The sequence below is a fragment of the Balaenoptera physalus genome (assembly GCF_965194825.1).
Source record: "Balaenoptera physalus genome assembly, chromosome: 2".
NCBI classification, from domain to species: Eukaryota; Metazoa; Chordata; class Mammalia; order Artiodactyla; family Balaenopteridae; genus Balaenoptera; species Balaenoptera physalus.
In genome coordinates, this window is record NC_138883.1 from 172,176,974 (window position 1) to 172,198,404 (window position 21,431).

Consider the following 21,431-nt stretch of genomic DNA (forward strand, 5'->3'; position numbering starts at 1 on the left):
TGTGTCTCAGGGGGTGCCCAGGCATACAGGGCTCGCTCTATCTAATTGACCTTCACACTCCATCAATGTCACATTCAGGCCTGACTTTTGGCTTAAGCTCCAAACCCATAGCTATGGTTCATCTTTCTTTTGGTCTTCCAGATGCATCCGGTAAAATAGTCATTCTAGTCTAAATTTCCAGGGCAGAGTTAGAAGAGAGATGGGAGGTCAAAGAGGGTAAAAATCAGAAAGTTGCATAATAATTATAATCAAAATAGCTAATATTCATTGAACATGATATATCAGACTCTGCTTTACATGATGTATGTATATTGGCTTATTAAATCTTAAAAGATTGGTACCACTTTTAGTTCCCCTCTTTATAGATGGGGATGTAAATGGTCAGAGAGATTAAATAAGTTTCAAGTGACAGAGCCTGATTTGAACCAAGGCAACCTGGCATTCGGGTAAGCATGATCCCCCACTCCCCGCCTTCCACTGACCGGCTCTCCCCTCAATTCCCTGTTCCTGACATTTATGCAAACTCTCAGGTAGAGCGCAGATCTCTGGTTTTTACCCCAAATGTGCCGGATTTTTGTGGCTCATCCCGTCCTTGTCTTACAATCAGCCCAGCAAAGCCAGTTGCTCCACGTGGGATGCCCTATGATTTATGTCATCTTCATCTCCACTCTCATTGTGATTCACCTGAACTTATGAATTTAAAATCACTTAATGCATGTGGTAAAAGAAGCATTTCCTTTTCTATCGCTTTTTTATTTGAAGTAGCATCTGTGCTGGAGCTTCAAAGAATTAATTTGAAACATTCAGCTGCAGCCAGAGCTTGATATACTCAGAGGAGCAATGCCTAGAAATACTGGGGAGCAATGCCTAGAAAAATGCCCTCTTGCAAATATTTTAAAATTAGTCTATCATTCTCAGCAAGGATAGGTTGGGTTTGGGTGCTGGGATAACTAGTTAGGGAGATTTTAGGACAATTTCTTTTCTTTTCTTTTTTTTTTTTGATGTGGACCATTTTTAAAGTCTTTATTGAATTTGTTACCATATTGCTTCTGTTTTGTGTTTTGGTTTTTTGGCCCCAGGCATGTGGGATCTTAGCTCCCCGACCAGGGATCAAACCTGCAGCCCCTGCATTGGAAGGAGAAGTCTTAACCACTGGACCGCCAGGGAAGTCCCTAGGAAGAACAATTTCAAAAAGACTATTCCACCATAGATTTCTCCTTCCTAAAAATCTGAATAAATGAAACAGCTCAATCTTTCCATACACAGTTATGATCTAGGGCCTGGGACATTTGATTCTGTATATTCACTGGGTCTCAGAATCAACCACACATTTGAATCAACCTGAGAAAAGTCAAATCTGTCTACGATTGTTGAAGTTAAGATTATACTGGAAATATAGCATGTACATTTGTTTTGATTGATGGGATTTAGGTGGATTTCATTTTTTCCCTTACACTCCCTACACTTTCTAGGTTTTCAAATAATCGGAAAAAATAAACATCGAAGGGAAAATCAGTCATTTGCTCACTGTTATGGGAAACCTCTGAACTAGAAGTTTAGAGTGTTGGGTCTGGTTTAACTCGGCCCCTCCTGGCTGTGTAACTCTGTGAGCAAGTCTTTTAGCATCTCAGAACTCAAGCTTCTGGATCTTTGCGATGTGTGGGTTAGATGGTGCCATGATGTTTAGACTCCGGGCTCCAAACCCCAGAGGTCCCTGCAAGAGCCTCTGGCTTTCTCTCCCCCTCACCAATCCTTCTTTCCTGATGCCCATCCAGGTTTACCCCAAAACAGCTCTGCTTTATCCATTCAATGTTTTACGTGTTAAGAATCCCATACTGTTTCTACTTGAAAATATTTCACTTAAGACCAAAAAGTTTGATAAACCTCTGGGCTAGGTGATAGCTCAGTGAAGTTAGATAGCTTCTCACCCGTGATTTTGTAATCCTTTTGTCAATTCTATATCTCATGAAGAATTACAGGATCACCTAAAACTTCCTGTACTACACTGGGGGCAATGAAACTAGTTGAACTGACTTGCAATCTATAGAGAGTTGACTTTGCTAAGACACGTCGCAGGCTTTTTTCTGACAAGAGTTACTTGCCGATATATAAAACAGATAATCAACAAGGACCTACTGTATAGCACAGGGAACTATACTCAATATTTTTTAATAACTTATAAGGGAAAAGAATCTGAAAAAGAATATATATATATGTATAACAGAATCACTTTGCTATATACCGGAAACTAACACAACATTGTAAATTAACTCTACTTCACTTAAAAGTAAATAAAATCAATGAAAAAAGACAAATCTATGATAAAAAGTTACCTGCCACACAGTTAGTCTTACGAATTGGTAAAAAAGACCTCTGTGATCTGCTGCTCAAAAGATCCTTTCTCAGATAATCATCATTGGCTGAAATTCCAATGGAATTCATTATACTTTATAACAATTTAGGTGTAAATTAGTTGTAACAGACTCTTTTGAGGCAAGAGAAGAGAGGAAAAAAATGACACTGGGAATCAAAGTAGAAAGGAACGTCAGGTGAAGAACAAAAACAACACAAGGAGATGAAGAAGAAACCAATATCCATTCTACCTGCTTCATGTCCTACTCATATTTGGATCTGGTCTGTGTAGTCGCCATCTTTGTGCTTGAGAACTTCTACCTTCCAGTGTTGAGCCTGGCCTCTATGCTAACACAACACAACACAACACATCTCTCTTCGTGAATAATGCCCACAAAGCACTCACGGAGCAAATCCCAGAACTACACTCTCTTCCTTCTCTTCCTCCCCAGCTCCCTCTTCATTTCTGCATTTCCTGTCAAGGTCATCGCATCTAATTTTAAGGATATCTCCCACCAGATGTTTGAGGACCATCATCTCTCAACCATTTCTAGAAATCAAATGAGAAAATCAAGCTGCTTTCAGTGGATTTCAGGCCAACCTGTGGACTACCACACTTAGGGAATAGAAGATGCAGATTTCCTCCCAGTTAAGCATATTCTGAAAAAACACAAGATGCAAAAGACTTCAGAAAAAGCTACGGGAAGAGAATGTAGATGGGGTTGTCCAGTGACTGGAAGATTCTTTGATAAGTGACAGAACCTACGGTCCCACACCAGCAGTAAGGCTTCAGCAATATACATTCACAGCATGTAGCTTAATCTCTCTCAAGAGACAGACTGAATAATGCCCTGCTTATTTCTTATTCACCAAGCTTGTGATGACACAGGTGTGGCAGGGCAACCTGACCATGGATTATCAAGATTCAATTGAACCTCACATAATGCATAAGACACCAGCCTTCTGTATTACAATCCACAATTTTAAAAGCTTTGAAACGTAAGGGACTTTACATGGGAAAAGATACTTCAGAGAAGATTCCCCTCAGCTATATATTGTCTCCTGTAAGTTTTCTAAATTTTTTTAAAATTTTATTTATTTATTATTTATTTATTTATTTATTTTATTTATGGCTGTGTTGGGTCTTCGTTTCTGTGAGAGGGCTTTCTCTAGTGGCGGCAAGCGGGGGCCACTCTTCATCGCGGTGCGCGGGCCTCTCACCATCGGGCCTCTCTTGTTGCGGAGCACAGGCTCCAGACGCGCAGGCTCAGTAATTGTGGCTCACGGGCCCAGTTGCTCCGCGGCATGTGGGATCTTCCCAGACCAGGGCTCGAACCCGTGTCCCCTGCATTGGCAGGCAGACTCTCAACCACTGCGCCACCAGGGAAGCCCCTAAATTTTATATACAGCAAATATCTGAACTTCAAAAGCTTCCTCAATTAGATGGATTTGGCTCCTAGTACAATGTTATTGTTGTCTTGAGGAGAGAAAAATAAGGTCTTGCAGAAATGTATGCTTGAAAAGAGCAGGGCTTGGGTGTTCTCATTTGGCATGTAGCCCTTAAATAGATCTGACAGCTCAATTTTCCAATATGATATCCAGGAAATATGAAATTAGCTCCCAATTATATCTGGTGCAGTGATTATATGCACGGGAGGTTTCACGCAGGGCAACTTGTCACAGCTACTTCCTGAAGCTTTCTTTTCTCTGAAATTCTAAACCCAGCCTATAAAAAATCAGGAGTGTTTAAAAAATAGTCGGGGTGAGGAGCATGACATGATTTGCTTTTTGTTCTATTTGGGCATCTTTTGTATCTGGTTTCATGACATGAGTCTCTCCTTGACACAGGTGCCTTGGCCAATGGCAGGCTCCACTGCAAAAGTAACAGAGCCTGAGGTGTCAACCCTGACGTGCTTTTCTATCCTCTGCTCCATGTAACAAAACATGTGTTTTAATCAGATCAGCAATGAGCCCATCTAAAAGGGTATACAGGTGCATTCTCAGGAAGATATGTTCTGTGACTAAGCTTTGCCTAGGGGGACGTTAATAGCAGTCTCCTTAACCAGGAGGACATAGCCTCTCCCCCTTCTGCCTCACTGCGGTCTGGAATACAGATGTGATGTTTTGCTCTCAAGCAGCCATTTGGGGGCATGAGGTGATATATTAAGGACGATGGAGCACAAAAACTCAAGAAGCCTGGGTCCCTGCTGACCACAGAGCCTCCACACCCGTCCTGGATTGACTACCTGTGGATGGTTTTGTTCGTGAGAGAGCAATAAATATGCATCCTGTTTAGGCCACTATTAGTAACCCTGGCAAGCCTTAGTTTTGAAAATTATAAACAGCTGAATGTAAACCTAATTGATATAATTAGCATCTTTCAAATATCAGGTTCCAGTTAGTACATAATTGCTAAATGAAGGCAGAGCTCTGCAAGGGGGTGCCTTACTTTGTCTGCCCACTGCCAGAATTTTTATTGAAATGGTTAGTCGGAAGGTCACCCAGATCCACCTGTCTATCTATCTATCTGTCTATCTATCTATCTTCCTCCCTCCCTTCCCCACCCCCGACACCAAGTCTGTGCTGTAACAACAGCCTGGCCTCTGCAGAAAGGTGAGGGAGACATAAAGCCAAGAGACATTTCCTGACCACTCTTGTCTCCATGGGCCAGTCCCAAGTCTCAGAGTGATGAGGTTGGAGCGTGTGAAATTGCCAGCGGTCAACCACTGTTGACCCACGAAGCTGGCAATTTCATGTGGTTCAACTTAATCCTATGGCTCTTACTGTCTGCTCCTCTCCTGTGAGGGGAAAACCAAAAGCACCTCACACAATCCTCTCCAAACAGCAACCTTTGAAAGGTTCCTACTTGCATGTGCTGTGGGGCAGGGCGAGAACTGTGTCCTTAGATGACATCTGAGGAGGGAAGATGCAGGACTCTCAGTGTTTAATGGACCAACTTCAGTTACACCAAACTCTTCCCCATCACAGGCAGGACTTCTGGGCACGGGGTGCCCTCCTGTCACTCTGGTGGACTCCTCCCCACCGCCCCCCACATCCTTACAATATCAGCTTGAATGTCCCACTTACCTACAACTGGGTCCCTGGCACCGAGCCTGACCTGTAAGCAATGGGTTGTATTAAGAGCTAAATGTGTTTTCATGGTTTCCTCTTTTCTTTGGGCCTTAAAAAGTTTGTTTTTCAGCTTTGTTGAGATATAATTGACCTATAGCACTATGTAAGTTTAAGGTGTACAGTGTGATGATTTGATATGCACTTGCATTGTGAAATGTTTACCCCACTAAGGTTAGTTCATACACCCTTGACCTTGTATAATTACCATTTTGTAATTGTTATGGAGAGAACATTGAATTCTATTCTCATAACAACGTTCAAGTGTATAATACAGTATTGTTAACTATAGTCACCACGCTGTACATTAGATCCCTAGTACTTATTCATCTTATAACTGAAGTTTGTACCCTTCGACCAACATCTCCCCATTTCTCCCACCCCTCATACCTGGCAACCACCAATCTACTCTGTTTCTATGAGCTTGACCTTTTTAGATTCCACATAGAAGTGAGATCACACAGTATGTGTCTTTCTCTGACTTATTTTACTTAGCAAAATACCCTGAAGGTCCATTCTTGTTGTTGAAAACAGAAGAATCTCCTTCTTTCTCATGCCTGAATAATATTTCATTATATTTATGTATATATATAATTATCCATCCATCCAACCGTTGATGGACACTTAGGTTGTTTCATGTCATGGCTACTGTGATTAATGCTGCAATGAAAATGGGAGTGTAGATATCTATTCGAGATAGTGATTTCATCTTCTTAGGATATATACCCAGGAGTGGGATTGCTGGATTGTATGGTAGTTCTATTTTTAACTTTTGGAGGAATCTCCATACTGTTTTCCATAGTGGCTGCACCAATTTACATTCCCACCAAGTGCAAGATACTTCAAGTTTCACAACCTCCAGAATAGTAGGCATTCATGATCGACACATGTGCTGGGAAAACGCTGGCTCAAAGCATCTCAGAAAAAGCCTTGGAGGCTGTAGCAATGAGTGAGATATTATACCCTGCACAGGCTGAGAAAGACTCATTCATTTATTCTCATCCAGTCAGCTCTCCAGTAGAGCATAAGGTCCAGTTTGGTTCACTGTGTTATGGAAGTTACAGAGAAATGGAAAGAACTACAAAGAGAGAACTTGACCAAAAAATGGAAAATTAGTGTTATAAGGAAAAGTAAACAGAATTATATATACTTCTTCTAAAGAAAGTAAAAGGAGGTGTCCCATTGCTGTATTCAAGTCCACTTAATTTTGAACATATTCTACTGGTAGAAAACAAAACACATAATCGGATGTGTTTCCCTTTGTGTCTAAGCTGCCGGAAAAACTTGTAGCAAAATTCGTCAACAATGGGCATGAACTGCTCCATGTAGGTGCCTAAAAGTCTTCACTATTTCTACATGTTACAAATGGTCTCTCCTCTATTCCTAAATGTTTCACCCCCGAAGTACTGAAAATCTTATCAAAAGTAGATATGGTTAAAAAAAAAAGTTATGCACACACAAACACTGCTTTCAACTATGTAAGTATAAGAGGGATTGCATGAAAAGGCTGCTGAGATCTTTCAGTTTAATTTAGAAGACCAAATAAAGAGACATTGGTTTGTAAAAAGAATGGAAAGAATTCATTTGAAAGAAAGAAAATACCCTCTCGCTCATGATCAAACATGGAAATGGGGTGCTGAAGACATCTGTGCCATTCTCGTCTTTGAAAACAGGAATATGAGCAGTTTTATAAATTGTAAAGTGATCTGTAAGGCTTTCTTCTTTTTTATGATTCAAGAAGATGATGCAGAAATACGCATTCTAGATAACTGAGACGTGTATCTATTTTTAAAAAAAGACAAGATTGGAAGACCTTCCAGGGAAGGGTCCATCTAGCCACCTGAACTACCCTCAGTCAGACTTCTCCCTTATTTTGAGAAACAGCTGTGAATCCTTTTGTTATGCTGAAAATCAATAAGAATTTTTTTGCCATTGTTGAAATGATTTTAATCTGCCAAACACACTTGTGAGAATTCTCTCATGAGCAGTTATCATTTTCTTTTTAATGGTCATTTAAATTTTAAAAAACTGTGATAAAATACACCCAACATAAAATTTGCCATCTTAACCATTTAAAAACGTACAGTTCAGTGGTGGGAAGTCCATTCACATTGCTGTGCAAACCATCTCCAGAACACTTGTCATCTTGCAAAACGGAAACTCTGTAGCCACTAAACAACTCCCCACGCCCCTCCCTCAGCCCCTGGCAACCACTACTCTGCTTTCTGTCTCTATGCATTTGACTATTCCAGGTACCTCACAGAAGTGGAATATACAGTAATTGTCCTTTTGTGACTGGCTTATTTCACTCAGTGTAACGTCCTTCAAGTGCAGAGGCGATGTTTGAACTCTTATTTACTTCTGCTTTGTAAAACCACAGGGCTCTATGCCTTGGGTTTCCCTGAGGCTTGGATCCATCAAGAATGCTGGGTTAACACCGGAAGCTGCGATCAGGCTCATGGTTTTGTTGGATGGTTGTAAAGTGCACATGTGTCGAGTTCAGGGACTACTCTCCCCTCCAAAGCCCTCCCTTCAAGAAAGGGTTACTTAGGCGGCACTGCTGCCTCTTGCCTGGAGGGATTTCTAAGCTTGAAATGCTACGGTTGGGAAAAGATCGCTACTGTGGGAAAGATCAGAGTACAGACATCATTAAGACTGAATTTTAATAAAATCAATCCACTCATTAATTGGTTCATCCATAGAAGAAACATGTATCGGGCATACCTAGCTCAGGCAAAGCATTATGTCAGGTACTGAAAAGAATAAGGCATGATCCTTGTACTGCAAAACCTGAAATCTCCTTGAGAGATGAGATAAACACATGTGAAAAATGAACAGTATATGCTATAGTCTGAATGTTTGCTTCCCCCCTAAAATCATACACTAAATCCTCACTCCCAAGTAGGGCTTCTGGGAGGTGATTAGCTTGCAGAGGGGGAGCCCTCTTGAATGGGGTTAGTGCCCTTATAAAAGAGACCCCAGAGAGCTCCCTTGCCCCTCTCACCACGTGAGGACACAGCAAGAAGACGGCTGTCTATGAACCAGGAAGCAGGTCCTCACCAGACACCAAATCTGCCAGCACCTTGATCTTGGACTTCCAGCCTGCAGAACTGTGAGAAATAAATGTCTGTTGTTCACAAGCCTACAGCCTATGGTCTTCCGTTATAGCAGCCAGAAGAGACCAATACAGTGGACTGTAATAGCATAAGAGATTGTCACAGGATTCTATGACTAATTGACAAATTAATGACAGAAAATTAAGTGCTGTGTGCTCTGGGGAAGGAGGGTGTTTCACACACAGTTCTTCACACACTGTAGGTGCTCAGGATTACTGCAGGAAGGAAGGTAGCATTTGAAACGGCAAAGAAACTTACAGCCTGGGGAATAGTGTGAACAAATGCTTCGTGCTGGGAAAGTCCACGCACTATCTGACACGTTAAGCAGAGTGGTTTGCCAGAAGGAAGGGGACCGGCCTGGAGGTACCTGAAGGGGAATGTCAGATATGAGAACGTGAGCCCTGCAGCAGCGGCTTGTGGTTTTGAATGTGACGCTCTGTGTAGTTAGGAGGCGAGCAGGAGTACCGTGATTAATGTGGCATTTTAGGAGGATTAATCTGGCAGGTATGTGCGATGGATCAGTGCAGAGAAGAGAGAGGAAGACAGAGCTGTGAGGAATGCTTTGCCAGGGTCTGGATGTGGCCAGGTCTGCATTTTCTCTCAATTGATTTCAAAAGAATGAGACGGCTCTGAAGAGCTCACAATAGCTCCCCTGGGACCTCCCCATCTGCATGCTTTAGGTCAGGATTATGGGAAGGTAATGATTAAACTTTATTTCTCCCAAATTCAAAAGGACATGCCATTCTATGCGTCCATCTCCATCCTCACTCAATGGGTATAATTATTATAATTAAGGAGACATAAAAAGGGGCTATTAAATAGTGGCTGTTTAAGTGTGTGCTAATTGGGAAGTACACCCAAGAGGCCCGCTTGAATAACTTGGTGCAGGTAGGGGACAGGAGCTGGTGTGTCTAGTACAGATGCATCCTTAGAATCTTTTTTAGTGACTCTATGCTCTGCATTCTTTAAGGGAAAACCAGCTCAAAGAATGCTGTGAGGTACTTGGATTTTCATTTCATTTGTCATCACTGTTATTGGATAAAATGTTCCTCTGAAAAAAAAGGCGACTATAAATAACAAACCCATTTTCAGAAATCATTTGTTGTTCGTCTCTTCAATTATCCGAATCAAAGACTAATTAGTGAAGCTCTAATTAGAAATGTACATATATGTGTGTATATGTATGCATATGTTTTTCTTCTTCTTCAGGTTTCTATTATGGAGCAAACACTACGTTTCCTACTTGGATAGTCTGGAAGTCAGACCTCTTGACCTCCAGGGTCAAGGGTCAAGAAGGTCTGTTCTTCTACGCCTCACACTACCCCAACCCATCCTGTCTCCAAGGACGCTGAGAGCTGATGTGGGCTGGTCAGACTCCAGTGCACGGACTGCGCTACGTCTCAGTGGCTGGCTCTTCCAAAGGCTTAACACGCTTGGGTATGGCTTGCTTTGGAATTCAGTCTCCCCCTCCACCCCCGAGGCTTCTCTGAAAGGTCACCCCTGCCCTTTGCCTTCTCTGTGCTCCAAAAAGATTTAGGGAGGGTGGCTTGGACAAGCTCTCCAAGACTTGGGGAGATCTGTTCCCCATTCTCCCTCACTCTTTTCCTTGGGTTCTCTCCTCTCTGTGGGCAAGCTCTGGCCTGCCACCCACTGGGTCCTACCTTCTGAGATGCAGGTTGGGCTCTGAGTGCATCATTTAAGACGGCTTTGCAACATAAATGTCCATCAACAGATGAATGGATAAAGAAGATGTGGTACCTATGTACAATGGAATACTACTCAGCCATCAAAAAAGAATGAAATAGGGCTTCCCTGGTGGTGTAGTGGTTGAGAATCTGCCTGCCAATGCAGGGGACACGGGTTCGAGCCCTGGTCTGGGAAGATTCCACATGCCGCGGAGCAACTAGGCCCGTGAGCCACAGCTACTGAGCCTGCGCGTCTGGAGCCTGTGCTCCGCAACAAGAGAGGCTGCGATAATGAGAGGCCCGGGCACCGCAGTGAAGAGTGGCCCCCACTTGCCGCAACTAGAGAAAGCCCTCGCACAGAAACGAAGACCCAACACAGCCATAAATAAATAAATAAATAAACCCAAAGTTTAAAAAAAAAATGTGTTAATATAATGCCCCACATCAAAAAAAAAAAAAAAGAATGAAATAATGCCATTTGCAACAAAAAGGATGGACCTAGAGATTATCATACTAAGTGAAGTAAGTCAGACAAAGACAAATATCATATGATATCGCTTATATGTGGAATCTAAGCTATGACACAAATGAACTTATTTACAAAACAGAAATAGACTCACAGACATGGAGAAAAAACTTATGGTTACCATAGGTGAAAGTGGGGGGAGGGATAAATTAGGAGCTTGGGATTAACAGATACACACTACTATATATAAAATAGATAAGAAACAAGGACCTACTGCATAGCACAGGGAACTATACTCAATATCTTGTAATAACCTATAATGGAAAAGAAACTGAAAAAGAATACATATATATATATATATATATATATATATATATATATATATATACAACTGAATCACTTTGCTGTTCACCTGAAACTAACACAACATTGTAAGTTAACTATACTTCAATTGGAAAAAAAAAAAAAAAGGCTGCTTTGGTTCTTCTCCGCTCACAGTAGCCTGGCTTGAGTAAGACAGTCCTCTGAGGGCATTTCACGCAGATTATTGGAGCTCCACCGTGGTGCAGGAGACCACAGCCCAGCTAGCAGGGAGATATACCTTCACCGTTCTTGGTTCTCTGTGCATATGTTTTCTTAGAAATACTCATCTGGAAGTGTGGTTGGGTAGATCTGAATGCTTCGGCCAAACACTGTCCTAACCGCACTCCACTGGCTTCTAACTTTCCAAACACAGCATCACCCTAGATACAACCTAACTTCATTTTTCAGAGCTTACTTCCCTAATAACACCCCTCACCTGAAATGTTGCCCAGGACCAGTGATGAGCAGAAGTCCTCAGAACAGCCAACAGAAATAGCGCAAGTCTGTGTTCCAAAGTCAATGTCATTTACAGGATGGCTCTTCAAGCCCTCACTTGAAACAGATTTATTCTTATTTGTAGACACAATTCTAAAAAAGCCCATTCTTGCTTCCTTAGTTCTCAAGCACTTATAGCCTGTAGTTTACGAGGGGCAGACCCACAAAGAGCAGAAAGAAAGGACCAATGGAAACCTGACGATGAAAGAACAGTCGGAAGAATGGTTCCAGGAAGGGATGGTGGCCATAGAACCATCAGATAACAGAAAGGATGGCCACACACTTCTTTTGGATCAACTAAAATGTTTGGGAAAATGTAAGAGGTAAAAAGCATGAAGGGAAATCTGAGTATGGACAGTTAAGCCCCCTTCAGAGAGCTTCTGAACCCCACAGATCCACTGGTAGTTAACTGAGCTTGCAAAACCCCCATTTAAGCTGCCAGGATTAGCACAAGTAGGTGTGCTTCCGGACCTGTGATGGCCATCTGGATGCCTCAGAGCAAGTTCCAAATGGACCGATCAGAAGGTACAAAAGAACTGGAAGGAAAGCGAATGGGCTGCTAAGAGTGGGCGCCGAGTGAGATAATAAACAATCACCTTCCCACCACCAACAGTGCTGCAGTGCTGAACTCATGCTCTCGCCTACCTGGAAAACATCTTAGACCACTTCGTACATTCCAGGAATTGGGCTGTGTTCTAAGGGTACAGTAGGAGAACTCGTCCCCGAGGAGCTTACACTATAGAGCAGCCCCATTGTGGAAATCCAGTGTGTCGATTATACTTAGAGCACCTCAGTTCTTACCAGGTACATTGCAGGTGTACAGTAACCACGTGTGTGAGCGGCCACTGCATAGCCCAGTGCATGGAGGTCCAGGCATATCTGGTTATCCCTTGATCATTACATATGCAAAGGTCCCAACCCATCAGTGGTTGGGCTAATTATAGCTTATCCCATAGTTCTCATGGAATCACAGATTACATAAGAAAAATCAGAGATAATTACTCTTTCACCTAGTTAGACAGACGATTCCTAGTCTTACAGTCTTTCTACCACAGACTAAGGTATTGCTTATATGATTAAACTCTCCTCTACCTCATGCATAGAAATGGATGGAAAACTCCATTTAACTCCCCTGAACCCCACCTCCTTCTCTATTAGCATCTCTGGCTGTATCTCTAAAAAAAAAAACTCTTGCGCATAATAGACACTTAATAAATATCTTTGAGTGAAAGACTGAAGAAATATTTTGTAAATGTCATCCATGCGCATCAATTTCAAAGCACCGGGCAAAACAGCACCAATATTCAGAAACACTTCAGATCTCAGTGCGATAGTTGTTTTTCTCCCCAGGCTATCTTAGCTTTCCTGCATGTAAATGGAGGGCTTGGTTATGAAAATTTCATGCCCTGCCTCATTGCTCTGTCCTATTAGGAACCAGAGCTGACACAGGAAAACAGGAACATGTTTCACTCTGGAAACGTGTGTAGCATCTGTCGGGAAAACCCAAAAGCTGCCACGACAGCTTGTTTTTTCACCTCGGATTCAGGTGAAGAATGCACACTGGTGGGTGGTTTTTTGCATGTTTCTTCCTCTGTTACGATTAAATTGAACCTGTTGGAACTGGTGGGTTGAACAGACTTAAGTGTTAGGCCTCTTGTGTTTTCTAGCTCAGCTGAAAGAGGATATTAAGAATTACTGGAATACTTGCTTATCCTGGGATTTACCGAGCCCTGACATTGCAAATAAAGAAGCCCTGATGTACAAAGTGGCAGAAGGGGTGAAAGAGGGCTTCTGATTGCAGGATCTTGAAGCAGAAAGGAGCCCTGGGGGGCTAATCCTTGAACTCAGCTTCCTTACCATGCAAAACCCCCATTTGCAGCAGTTTTTAAACAAGAAGCAAACAAGGGCCATCTCATAACATTTGCCCAGTCCGCCCTTCCCCCATAAATAAGAGAGTGAACTCAGACCAGCACCTGGCAAAATTTATAGTCACCCCGCCATAAATTACTCCTTGTCTTTAGAAGACAGGAAACGGTTATCATCCAAGCAAGCCTAAGCCATCTCGGGAAGATGGATGTAACTTCCTCTTACCATAGCTCTGACTTCATGCCAAAATTCACTCATGCTTCCTTTCTGGTTTTGGTGAAAAGCATGGTTCTGTGGCCACCAGGGGAATGCGCCTGGCAGACCTCCTAGAGCAGAGAGCGTAACTGATCCAGAGCCCTCTTCTGTGCATTGAAATCCATCTCTATGTTGACCCTGAGGCATCGCCACCCAAGGGCTGCTCCCCACCTACGACCAAGTGCAGCAGAGACGCTAAGGCGGCCCATTCCTGGGAGACACTGGACTCATTTGTCGGCCAGTTTAGGCTCAAGTACTCCCCAGTGGCACAAGCACAGTGGTTTGGGATGCTTTCACCCAAACTGCTCCACCTGTCTTAGTCTGTTTGGGCTGCTATAAGAAACACCGCAGACTGGGTGGCTTGTAAACAACAGAAATTTATGTCTCATAGTTTTGGAGGCTGAAAGTCCAAGATCAGGGTGCTGGCATGGTTGGTTGAGGGCCCTTTTCTGGGTCACAGATATTTTGCTATGTCTTCACATGGCAGAAGGTAGTGAGGGATCTCCCTGGAGCTTTTCTTACAAGGGCACTAACCCCATTCAGGAGGGCCTCACCCTCATGACTTAAGCACCTCCAAAGGCCCCACCTCCTAGTACCATCATCTTTGGGGGTAAGGATTTCAACCTATGAATTTGGAGGGGACACAAACCTTCAGATCATAGCGCTCCCTCTCCCCTTCACTCCAGGTCAGATTTGCATTGCCTTCTGAGGGCTCACCCAGCTTTTCCCAGCTCTTCCCCATTGCCTTTCATGTAGGCATTTCCCCTAATAAAATCTTTGCATGTGTAACCTTGACCTGGTGTCTGCTTCTTGCAAGGCCCAGATTCACACAAGCTCCTTTCCACTGACCCAGGAGAGGGCCTGAGTTCATCACAAGGCAGGGCCTGAACAGGGCCTCGCATGTAGCAGTCACTCAAGTCATATTTGCTGAATGAGTAAATGAATGAATGAATGAATGAGAGTCCCTTACTAAGCTAAGGAGGTAGCCCTAACTATAAAGATGAACCTTCATTCATTGTGAAAGTGACAGTCAGCTGGCTGGCCTCCTTATCATCGGAGCCACTGCCCTCTAGTTCTAAGGAAGCAGAAGTCCTATTTTCTAGAAGCTGATGGGGAATTATTGTACTGCCAAGGGGGTCACAGTGACTTTGGGTCTCTGAGACTCTGAGAATTCAGCAGCTGACTTCACTGATCTCTGTGTCCCTAAGGCATCAGGCAATGAACACTCTTTTTTTTCACCCAGTGGGGCTGAGAAAGGAGGCTCCATCATGAGGCCAACATGGTCTGCTGAAGTTAACTCCAAGCAAGATAGGCCGGGTCCCTGGGAAAGGGAGGGTGGAGGGAGCTGGCTCCCATCTCAATGTGAATAGCATTGCCTGGGCATCTACTGATGGAGCGGAGACCTTGATTCACTCCCACAGAGCATCCTGGCGACTCACGGAAGCACATGCAGCATAACCTGGAAGCCTAGGACAGCTGCGATGTATTTCCTTGGCTACAGGTGTGTGAGCCTGTTTAGAGCCTGGGGTGAGGTTGGATGCCCTAAATATTCAAGCAGTGAGTACAGCACCTGGGAAACAGTGATGTCCAGAGACACTGTGAAATTGCCAAAGAATGTAAACTTCAAACCTCTGGGCCAGTTTTATCCAACACCCAAGACCCCATAATCTCTGGAGCCAGGGCCTTGGAATCTGAATTTTCACAAGCATCCCTGAAATTCTTGGCCCTAAGTGTAGTCTACACGGCCAGTGTTAAAGACACAGCAATTGGAGATCTTGAGAGCGACAGAGTCCATTTTTGGCATCAAACTGAAAAGGTAGGGACATGACAGATAGAAATTTAATTGAAACGGCCTCCATCACTAGCCAAACAGAAGCAAAACTCCCATGGCCTTCTTCCCCTGAAGACTCGGCGTGTCACAGGTGACCAGCCCTTATTAGGTGGGGAGACAGACAGCAGATGTTTACAAGCAAAGACTCTGGGCAAGTGGCAGGAAGGATGGAGAGTGAACCCACAAATCAGTGTCTGAAAGTGTTAACCACCTGTTATAAATAATATTACGAGCCACCCAGCGTTGATGTATTTAACCCTCACTTCATCCCACAGAGGCACGACACAGAAGCAGCCAACAATGAACCTCCTTCCTGTTTGGGGCATGCCCACCAGATGAGACTTGGTGGCCTGGAGACAATTTCCTGCCAAGGAAGCTGAAAATGTTTGGCGCTTACTTGTTATCCCAGCCTCCCTGGAGGTAGGGTGTGGGCACGGGACCTGAGCGTATGCATTGGCCTTATATCTGGAGTCAGAGGCTGGTGCCAAGGAGTCCTGGGCACCAAGAGGCATCTCCAATGGCAGCAGCTGTGGGAGAGCGTGTGGCCTCAGGCCAGCAGTGGCGGCAGCCATCCCAGTGAGGGTGTCTGGTGTCCAGGGGTGCGAGCTGCAGCATCTGGGCATGGTGTGGAGGTGGTGGTGTCCTCAAGGGAGCCACTGGGTGGTGGGATTTGGGGCATCTCTCCCAGCCATCTAACCCTGAATCCCAGCAATTCTCTGGCTCTCGTGGAAATTCTGTAACCTCCTGAGTGGTCTCCCTTTTAACCAATTTCCTTCCTACATAATCAGCCAGATGTGTTTCTACAGTGAGGGACAAAGATTCCCAGTTGACCCAGCAGTCTTTTGTTGGAGAAGGAATTGGTTTCCAGCTGAGTGTGCAGCCCAGGAAGGTGGCCAGGAGCAGTGCTGAGGGATGCAGGGGTTGTCGCCTGCCGGCAGCCAGGGCAAACCAGCGAGTGCCCAAGTTCAGAGGGGTGACAGACATGGAGGATGACATTCTCACCCCTGCAGACACCGGGGCTACAGGCTCCTATGAACCAAGAGCTGCAAGAGAAGAATCTCTCAGGAGCATCCTTAGGAGAGGAAGAGAAGGTCAGGGAGGAGGAACCTGCCTTCTGTGGGAGACAGCATGACGGCGACAGCAGAGCTCGGGGTCGCTGGGGTGGAACTGAACCTCAGGGAACTTCCTCGCCTGTGCATTTGCTGTGGAGCAGCTCTGAGGACCCCCGGTGGGAGGAGGTGGGATGGAGCAAGCATCCTCGACGTGCAGAAATGACATTTCCCTGCCCAAGAAGCTCATCAGGAATAGAGGCTGGGAATCGAGGGAGACAGAATGACGGTGACGTTCGCTGTGATATACTGGCAGCACTTTACAAGAAGATCAGGGAGCAATGGTGAGGTTACCCCAACGCTAAGCTTCAAATCAACCTGTCTCTTCTGCATTCGGCACGTCCCGTGATTAATGGGGGTCCAGAGCCCAACACATGAGAGGGGGTAACATCCTGTGGGCTGCTCTTTGTTCTGATTAAGTTATTAATCATTCCCTAATTACGACCGACAGAGCTTTGTATCCTGTCCCACAGACCTGCTGAAGGACATACTTGGGGCTGACAGTTTGGTGGAGATATGGTTTCTGGCTGTTCTGAAAACCCAGGGCCACCCAAGACCAAGGGAACAGGTGAAATCTGCATGTCCCTCCTTCAGTAATGAGTTCCCCAGGGTGAGACAGGTGACAGCTGTGCCAGGTCTATAAAATATGGGGTAATTTAAAGCAGCTTGCACCTCCATTCTTGCAGAGTTACAAAGGGGCATTTTAGGGAGGAAGCTCATTCGTGTGTGTGTGTGTGTGTGTGTGTGTGTGTGTGTGTGTCTGTTTTCCAGCTGACTAGGCATGAGAGTGACATGCAAGTGTGTGGTCAGAACCTTTGGCATCTTTTCCTGCCAGCCTGGGCCAGACCGCAGGTACACCTTTTCCCACCTTCCAGGAGACAGGCCACTCAGCCCTTCTGAACTGTCTTCCCCTACATCCCTCATCCTTCCCCGAAACCATCATCCAGCCGACCAATGTCTCAGTTTCCCAAACTTGAGCTCCTCCACGACTCCACACAGGCTGCTTGCACTGCAGTCTTGAGTCTTCAGACTTCACTCTTTGCCTTGTTTATCTTTCCATATGTCTAAACTCAGTTCAGTGTCACTTCCACCAGGAAGCCTTCCCTGATATCCCTGCCTGTGCCCATAGTCTCTGGGTTCCCAGAGCACTCCTGCTTACTCATGTCCGTGGTCTCTAGTCACTGGGCTGCTCATCTTCCCCTCTGGATGCTGAGTTCTCGGCAAGGAGGAACAGTTCCATTCCCGTTATTCTAGGTCCCTCCATATACCAGACATTAACACATGTTTGTTGAGTGAATAAATGAGTGAACGGGTGCATACATGAATTGTATTCATTATTCAGTACTATTCATGCATTTATGCATTCACTGAATGAATAAATGAACAGTTGAGAGCTGAAAGTTCCCTTTGAACTGGGGTGGGGACTGCAGGCTATTCACTACAGCTTCTTCCTGAGCACACAGCCTGACCACGTTTTCCACCTTCCCTTACGCTTAGAGGTAGCCAAGGAGTTCTAGCCCAAGTAATGGGCTTCACTTCCAGCTTACTGGGAGCAGAGCCCTCCCCTCTGATTAGATTCTACACAAGAGAGAAATGCTTATTGTAAATTCACGGAGACTTCGTTTACCTGCTACAGCAGCTACTGCTACGTTAACAGCACACAAGTATCCTAGGCAAGGACCGCGTCTCCCGGCTGCTGTCCCTCCAGCTCACCTCTCTTCCTTGTCTCCAAAGCAGCAGATCAGAGGGTGGTCTTGCGGGCGTGACCTCATCTGTTACAGGTCAGTGCCTCTCAACCTTTACCTTGCGTATAAATCACCTGGGGATCTTGTTAAAACGCAGCTTCTGATTGCGTAGAATGGGTGGAGCCCTGCCGTGCTAACCAGCTCCCCCCCTCAGCTGATGTGGACACGGCTTGTTCACAGACCACGCTTCGACGAGCAAGCATTTAAGCTACCATCACCTGTGAACTGGAGAGAAACCAGCTGCAGGTGTGAGTGGGCAGGGCCAGATCGCTGGGGGCCTTGATTCTGGGTATTCGAGGCCTGAGAATCTGCATTTCCAACAAGTTCTGAGTGATGTCTGTGCTGCGGTTCCGGGGACCAGACATCGAGAGCCACCAGCTTCACAGCTAACGGCGAGCATGTGGGACCCATTCCAGCTGGCTCTTCCCCCGGCCCTGCCACCCCCTAGCTGTGCAACCTGGAGCTAATCACAGCCTCCTGGTGCCTCAGTTTCCCCATCAGTTAAATGGAGACGATGTTAGCCGTAGTACTGACCTTACAAGGCGGATGTCAGCATTACGTTAACATAGGGAAAGTGTGTGCCTGGCACAGAATGGCTCTACTGCTACACGATTAGAGCGCGCGACTGTGTGCATCAGAGGGCGAGAAAGCTGGGTTCTAATCTCGCTCATCTACCTACCAGCTCTGTCCCCTGGCAAATTACTTAACCTCTCTAAGCCTCGTTGTCGCCATTTGTTAAAGGGGAATCAAAGTACTTGCTTCATAGGGATGTTGTGAGGATTAAATGAGAAAGTGAACATAAAGCATTGCATGACCCGAAAGGTAGCTGCTGCTGAAATTAATCACAAACCTGACTTCAGGCAGATTGAAGCTCTCATTGGCCCCGCCATGCCGAGGCGGGCAATCAGCTGGATCTGCTCTGCGGTCACGCTCCCCATTGGCTGAGAGCCGGCAGCTTCACAACCGCGTGTTACCGGGGTGCCCTGCGAGCACACACGTGCCCCCCCCTATTCTACCTCTGCTCCGGAAGTTTTCCTTCTTGCCAGCATCTTTGGGTTTCCGGCCTAACCTTCCATCAACTGTCTCCAGTTCCATTTCTCTTACCAACTGGAAGGATAACTTTGTGAAAACAAAGGCAAAACGCACAGGACTGGAGGGCCCCCTGTCCTCTCCCTGCATAAGGAAACCGGAAGGGTCAGGCTCCTCTTCAGGTCTAGGGCCACCCCGCCGGGCTCCCCCATCTTTCCTTCTGGCTGTGAAGGGACCCTGGGCCTGTTTTCTTAATCACACTCCACATACAGCCTTTCTTCAACGGAAAAGCCTTCTGTCTCCTAGAAATGCCGTTCACCTCTCAGAAACTTCAAGACCTCTGATGTGCTTGGCCCCAGTCCTAGGAGGGAGGCCACCGTGCTGTCTTGGCGTTGATGTTGAAGTTTCAACATCCACCAGCGTTGTGACTCCTGTGAGTAGCTTGCTGTCATCAGCTCTGTGCCCAGTGGTCACTTGGATCTGAGTGGAGTGGTCGTCTTCTTCGTGCAGGCGGCCCCCGAGTCTTTCAGACTGGGACTGGCCATGTTATTGGCAACTCCCTGTACAGCCATGTATTCTCCCCACGTCCCCTAGGAGAATGCAGAGGGTTCTGTAAAATGCTCTAGAGAGCGGGGCTTAGGGCAAACATTCGACCAAAAGCTTACCCACCCACACCGGGATCCCCTGCAACTGGACAGCACTAGTCTCTGGGTTCGAAATGAGGGAAACCCTTTATGGAGCAGATACTGTCAGCGCCCGACTCCAAGGCCTCCTGACTCAAGCAGAGTGGTGTGGTCGAATCAGGCCAGACTCAGGAGACATGAGAATCTGAGTTCCAGCTTTCCCGCCACCTCCTTTTGTGACTGTAGACAGAATAATTTCAGTACCCAGGTACCAAACCCTTGCTCTGTGCCAGGTATCATGATGGTTGCTTGATCTGGGATTCTCACAACAGGTGCTCCCAGGCAGGTGTTATGATCCCCCATTTCACAGAGGAGAAAAATGAGGCTCTGGCAGAGGTAAGTAACTAACTAGGTAGTAAGTGATGGAGCCGGGATTTGAACCCAAGGGTGCCTGATCACCAAACAGGACTATCCACTGCTGGGCGTGCACCTTTCCTGATTCCATTTTTCTCACCTGTAAAAAGACAGGTTTGGATAGTGTGGAATTTCCTTTCACCTCTGGGTGAGTCCTTCCTTGGTGGCTACAGTAGGACCCATGAGCCTCTGAGTACAACTACAGACTGTATTTGGAGAAGGATAGAAAGGAGAGATTCTACTTTGTTTTGTAACATCAGTTTTTCAGAGCAGAGGAGCATGAAGTCCTGTGTAGGGCCGTTTTCCAGCTTCCTTTTACAAATGAGGTTAAAGAAAGTAAAGTTAATGAAGCAACTCAGCTACGACCGAGAATGCAGCAGGAAGTCATCAAGTCCGGACTGTGGGACGGTTGCCATGACATTCCAAAGCAAGCTCCGTGATCCGTGCCTATGAATATGCCCTCCCTTGATTGATGGCAGGTTGCCTCTCTTTTCTTGTAAGCAAATGTGATAATAATATTAAGCAATTATAAGTAATGTCCCCCAGATGCTTCTCCACTGCCTTTGAAATATTTTAGATCTGCCAAAATAATTGCAAACTTATTCATAAGAACAGGGAGGAGCCAGTACCTCTACCTTCCAAAGACAAAAGGGCGGCGAGCTTCCTTCGAGGACATTCAAAAACACAGCCACCCTGCCAACAGCCCGAGGCTGGCAAAGGTCCATGTGAACTTTGGAGAAGCTTGCAGGATGAACTCTTCAAACACGCAACAACTAAAGGCACAGTCAGGAGGGAGGGGAGATGATGAGGTGGGCGTTTTGTCAGCTCCAAGGTTAGAATGCAGCTCTTCCACCAAAGCGTGGCTGTCTGACCCTCACAAAGCTACAGCCCAGCTAAATCAAGCAAATATTTATCTACCACTGACTGCGGACAAAGCAATCATCTGCTGTGGG

The 21,431-nt window shown here is 45.5% G+C and overlaps 1 protein-coding gene across 1 annotated transcript in view; it reads right to left on the minus strand.

The window, feature by feature from the left end:
- Window positions 1-21,431, minus strand: part of FRMD4A (FERM domain containing 4A) — a 466,908-nt gene that overhangs the window by 408,776 nt on the left and 36,701 nt on the right. The window lies entirely within an intron of this gene.